Consider the following 6,692-nt stretch of genomic DNA (forward strand, 5'->3'; position numbering starts at 1 on the left):
GACGTTCCTTACCCACAGTGCTTTGACAGTTGGAAATCCTGCTCTTTATCCGGTTGCTCCTCCTATACGCAACACTACTGTGTCTGATTATTCCAGCAGAGGCTTACCTTAGATAAACCTGTTTGTTGTGGGATTACCTGGTTTAACTGAAGAATCCTTTGTCTTCCTTTGTATATGTTTGTATCTGGGGGTAAACAATCCACAAGCATATATTTCTCTTTCACTCTCTTTCTTTCTTTCCGTCTCTGTTTTCATACCTTTTCTATATTTCACTCTCTCTCTCACACATGTTCGTCATCAAAATTATGAGTTTATGTCTGACGGGGTCGAGGGCCTGCTTTTCAAGCTCAGTTAAGTGTGACTGTTGACACGCTGACACACATCAGTGAATCAAAAGATAAAAACAGTCACAAAACGTAGAGCCAACTTATACAAAAAGCCGAGCGTGCTCAGAGCTTTGTATTGTAATAAAACAGCAGCTGAAATGAGGTCAGTCCAAGTCGTTGGCGGAAATAAAAACATGAACTTCTCCCATCTCAAAGGACGACTACGGCTTATTTGCGTCACTGGGAAACCAGAGGGCTGTGTGTTTCAAAATCATTGCTTGCTGCGATGTACTATTGTATTCAATAAGTGTGAGTATCAGTTTGAGAGGTTAGTGAAAGATTTCAAGTTGGTGGGTGAATGTTCTCTGCTGCTTATGTTTGATGTCTAAATGTTATATGTTTCGCCCACACTCGCTGCTGTCTGCACCGCCTTGTTTAGGCAGGGAACCCTATCAGGAGATCATTAAAGAGTAATATCCTGTCGGGTGGGGGTCAATGCAGAAACCTCACATCTAAGCCTCAGAGAGAAACAGTGGCCTGACGCTGGGGATGAGTAGTCTAACAGACCACGGAACTCACAACCCTGCACAGGAAGGAAACACTGGCTTCTTTCTTCTCTTTATCTTGATCATTTGAGCACTATGCAGTCTTGTCTGTATCCCGTTTCTGATTCATCTCTATCTTTATCACACTTTTCCTGTCTCATTTTCATCATATGTCTGTGTCTTTTACATGCTCCACTTTCTGTACATCAACACTGGAAATACTCTGCCCATGAATTTCCCCTCTGGTATTTGTAACGTATATTTTTGGCCACACACCGCTGTGATGTGGACTGTTCTCAGCTGAGCCAGCTCTTCTTGGGTGTGGAGGTAATGTTGACCTTGACAGACCAGTTATGTGACCAACGGTACCTGTTTGTGGTGCTTGAGGGGTTTATTTTTGGTCCACCACAGCTGGTTTGATTCTACCCCGGAAATTATGTTATGATGACTTTTTTAAGCTTTCTGTGTTAACAGCCAATTTCAACTGTAGTGGTTATATTTTTACACCCTCGATATTCTTCAGCCTGTGCGGAGAGTCATGGTTGTCAAGAGTAGGTTTACACTGCCACTGGAAACTCTGAGAAGTCAAGACCACCAACAGATTGAGAGTTAGAAACATTACTCTTATGTCATAGTAGTATTTATTTCACTTTCTGAAAGTGTATTCTGGCCTGCGCATGAACCTCCCAGACATTATTTCACAGCTTCAGCTTTTGCCTGTTGGACACTCAAAAGTATTTAGATTCACCAAGAGGCAAAGATATGAGTATGGTATATTGGGCTTTAAAACACCATCTAAATGGTCTTTGCCTGCCAGATTCTCTCCAGTCCTCTTCCTCATCACCTAAGCACTTCAGGCTAGGGTCTTTCTAAGGCTATCGCACCATTACCCCTCCTGCAATCCATCACCACTCAATTCTCAGTCCCAAACCACTGATAAGTCTCCAAAAGCAGACTTGCCAGACCAGTCTGTGACGATAAGAAAACATTCCTCACTGCTTGCAATTGCATCTCTTACTCGTTTCTGTCCTTTTTCCTCTGTCACACACATCTCCCCTCTCCATATTTCCATATAGTCTCACTAAAGCATGATGTTTACTTTCCAGGATCCGATCACTCGATGGGCTCGGGGTTGCACTGCATGACCTAAGACAGTCCAAACCACTCATCAGCGTGTTGTTTGTTTGGATTTTCCAGCCGACTTGCCACGGCTTGGGACTCAAAGGCGATTTATGAGCATCCTTGTTCTTTTGAAGTGCTCTCAGGGCACAGTGGCTTCAGAGGGACGGGATGAGTTGAGGAATGACTTCAGAGGAAAAGTCAGGGAGGGAGAGAGGGAGGGAGGGAGGGACGGGTTGTGGGAAAGGGGTACAGGCGACATTTGAGCGGTTGCTGGGAGATGCAGCGAGGAGCAATGAGTCATCGCAATTAAGCTTCTTTCTCGCAGTAAATGACCCCCTATTGCTCCAATTACAGAGATAACTGCAGATAACACCTTAAATGAAGAGAAACTGGTGACCCTTACAGTATGTGTGTGTGTCTATCCATGCATGTGTGTATATGTGTGTGTGTGTGTGTGTGTGTACTGTATACACATCTGTTTTCTGTGTGTTTTTTCACAGCGTGCAGACGGCAGACATCTGAACCCATCTGCAGTTTTCATGCAGTGGTTTCCATCCTCTGTTGCAGGGGTGGTTCAGGTCATCTATTGGTGATCTGGTCTATTTCTCTTGGCTTGGCTGCGTTTCAGTGCCGAAGCTTTGTTGGGTGAATGTGGCTGCAGGCTGGATGTGTTCACTCCAGCACTGGCAGACTACAGGCATAATGAGATCCAGATTTGAGAACTTTCTTGGTTTAGAGTGTGATACTGACACCCCTCTCGGCTCCACAGAGCTGCAACCATCTCACTCAATCCTAAAGATGATGTGTGTTCATGTTTTTCCTGCCATGTCAGAATTAACACACAGCGCTAATCGACGCTTGGTCCCTGAGGGCATTTGTGCGTACATCTGAGCGTTTGTCAGTTAGAGATTTTGCATATACACACTTTTACTGATGAATGTGTACACACATCTCTACATGAAAAGATAATAATTGACTTTGATGCAACTGTTCCGCTCTGAACCAAATCGTTAACTTCATCAGTACACGCTTAACCTTCAATCCAAACCCAAACTTGAACTAGTAACAGTTTTAACCCTAAAATAAGAAGTACTCAGATCCTTTACTTAAGTTAAGTACCAATACAGCAGTGTAAAAATAATCCATTACAAGTAAAAGTCCTGCATGAAAAATCCTACTGCAGTAAAAGTATCAGCAGCAAAATGTAGTTAAAGTATTGCAGTAAAAGTAGTGGTTTGGTCCCTCTGACTGATATATTATTATATATGACATCATTAGATTATTAATAGTGAAGCATCAGTGTTAGAGCAGCATGTTACTGTTGTAGCTGCTGGAGGTGGAGCTAGTTTACACTACTTTATATACAGTTAGCTAGTTTAGTCCAGTGGTTCCCAACCTAGGGTTCAAGCCCTTCCAGAGGGTCAGCAGATAAATCTGAGGGGTCGTGAGATGATTAATGGGAGAGGAAAGAAGAAAAAACAAAGTTCTGATACACAAATCTGTTTTCAGTTTTTGGAATTTTTCTTATCTTATCTTATTTCTGTTGAAATATTAAACATTTATTGAGATGAAATCATGTGAAAAGTTGTCAAATGTGTGCGTCAGATCTTCATCTGAAAAGAAACTAAAGCTGTCAAATAAATGTAGTGGAATAGAAAGTACAATGTTTCCCTCTGAAATGTAGTGGAGTGGAAGTATAAAGAAGCATTAAATGAAAATACTAGTAGACTAGATAAGTAATCTGCATGTTGTGGTTGGAAACAAAACTATGACAGCACTGGCAGTAAACAGTAAAGCTATGAACTTTAAAACCAAAACAATGAGCTGGGTGATCATTTCCTGTGGGTTCAGCGACACCTTCGTAGCTTTAACTTCATCTAAAAAAGATGCACTCAACATTAACCCCCCAAAATGGAACTTAAAGTTCAGTAAACACATAGCAGTTTCTATGATGTCAATAGAGATATATTTCAAAGTAATAAAAAATACTGCCGCCAGTTTTTGTGGCAAAGGATAGAAAAATTTGCTCTTTTTGAATGATATCAAATGAATTGCAGTGTCTACCACACACTTGCCAATACATTCATACACATCCTTGCAACACACGAGTTCTGCCCTCATGGATCTCTAGAGACATGATGGTAATCAGAGAAGATGGGCGGACAAAGACATTACAACCACACGGCAGCCATACGGATCCCTGTGGGACGCTCACTCAGGGATTTTGTTGCTTGAATGATTCGTGCTGTTTCTTTTTGGCCCCTTGAAATTCCATCTTGCTCTCTTTTCTTGAAGAAAAAAAAAAGGGAGCAGGAGAGGCACAAACCAGTGAGAATGTAAATGGATGCCAGATCTCCCAGTATTGGCCCCTCTCTGCATCCCGGCATAATTTGTAAAAACGTGCAGCCAAGACGCTGATAAGGTGAGAGTGAGGAGAAAGGCACAAGACAAGCTCGGGCTTGAAACCTTTTTTTTTTCTGTTTTTCCTTTCTGTTTCTTTCCTTTTTTTTTGTCTCTCTTCTCATTTTCCATGTTTGACCTCTCGTCACTTTCTTTCTCACTAACTCTCTCTCTATATGTCTCTATTCAGAAGGTGTTTTATTAAGAGAAAGGCTCAGGCAAAATGGGCAGAGTACCAGCTCAGTCAACCAGGGTAAGGTTAGCGTGACTGAGAGTGATTTGAAATGAAGTCTGGTTTCCCCCTTTTTTATTTCCTTCCAGTGTTTATTCTTACAGAGCATACCACTCAAAAAAAAACAAAAAAAACGCTGACCTCAGCTGAGCAATTAGCCCCTTGCATCGTCCTCAAACCAAACCAAGTGACGTTGGCTCCATTAATTGTTCAAAGAATCTTTCCCACTGGTGGTCCACTCATTTCATTGTGGTCATGAGTGTAAAAGAGAAAGTTTGCGCAAGGTTAACTGGTGCCAGATCAAACAGATGACACTTAAAGGAATAGTTTTCCATTTTGACATTTAGGCATGCATTGATCCCCACTCTTGCTGAGAGTTAGATGAGAAGATCGATGCTATTCTCATGTTTGTGCACCAAGTAGCCTCTGGAGCTAGAGCTAGATGTTGATTGGCTTAGTTTAGCATTAAGAGTTGAAGCAGGGGTTTTACTATGTCCGGTTGCTGGTTGCTAAGAAACAGTTACAACCATAGACTATATATAAAGATAGACGTAGCGAGGTGTGATGTCATCCGTTGGTTTGCATTGGAGTCAGTTTGAAGTTGAGTTGTAGTTTATGGTTGACACCATCTTTTCTGTTTGGAGCCAGGACCTTCCAAATAAGAAGTTTGGAGTGTCACCTTTCAAATTCTGGAGCTAAAAAAGCTTAAAGCTACTATACATCTCTACATCTTGTTAACGGAACAATAATTTCCAAAACGACCACCAGTACACTTGTTAGAGGGCCTGAATTTAGCAGTTGAGACCATAATGACTCACTGAAAGAAATGATTGACTTAGTATCTCTAGATGTTGATGCATTTTGAATGGGAGTCAATGGGAGACGGGAACTTTTTGGAGGCAGCATCTAGCGGTCGTCACCGGCATTGCACTTAAAGATACTTCCACATTGGATTTAGCCTCAACTTGTGGTAGTTGCTGCTTGGTGAAAGTGAATGTTTCCAAAGATGTCAAACTATTCCTTCAAAAGGACAAACAGTTATAATAGTGCTCTGAATGTCTCACAAGGTCAACCTGGATACCTACATACATACATACAGAGAAGTGAGTTACTGAGTGCTGATGGGTAGATTCCCTGTTTGATCCTATTACACAATTAACACAACGTGTTAAAGTGTAAATATTTTATTGCACACATAAACTTACTTGGAGGAATCAAAGCATTCAGAATTTAGCAATAAGCTGAACATGTGTCTCAGATCTGAGCCGTGTTAACACATTTGGCGTTCTACCATTTGATGTGTTGTTATCCATAAATCATTTTGGCTGCTCTCCCATTCAAACTGGCTTGTTCAGTTTTAAAATGGGAGGTTTTATCAGAGCGGCGGCAGGTATTTCATCCTCTTACTGTGCCTGAAATATCTGTCACATCTTACACTGCTGCCTCGCCAATGAATGCATGAGATAAGAACAGATTAAGATAAGCAGCAAGGGTGAAAGAGAAATTCTCATTCAAAGAACTCATTATGGAGACTAATTTATCATACAGACAACTGGATTCTAAAACACTATGGATTGTGTGTAAAACTTCATGTATGAGCTCTGATAGCCTATTTTGTTTTGAACACTCTTGAACACTCTTTCAGCAAGCCCATTAGTGGAAGTCAACGCTCTGATGTCATTCAGGCTCTGCAACCAATTAAGCGCGGTTCAGAGAAATTCAAATGCAGAAACTTAATGTCTTCCTCGGTTTCTGAGCCTCCACGTCTATGTGTCAGTCATCCATCTCTTTACCCCCCCAACCCACCACCACTGCCCCCGCCACCTCCCCTCTTCCAGAAACCACATTTCCAAGCTGCTTGTTCCATTGCAAGCAATTAGATGTCAGGTCACAAGCACACCAGCAGCTGGGTCCTGTTTAAATGTGCGGTGGTGCAAGTTCAGTGCAGGTTTCAGTAAATGGGGTATCATGAGTACATCAGCCAGACTGTACACACATGTAGATACAAACCAGCTGGCCTCTTCAGCTTATTTGCTCCACAGCAAAAAAGCGAAAGAAAAGTGAAGG

This window comes from Thunnus thynnus, chromosome 3, assembly GCF_963924715.1.
Source record: "Thunnus thynnus chromosome 3, fThuThy2.1, whole genome shotgun sequence".
NCBI classification, from domain to species: Eukaryota; Metazoa; Chordata; class Actinopteri; order Scombriformes; family Scombridae; genus Thunnus; species Thunnus thynnus.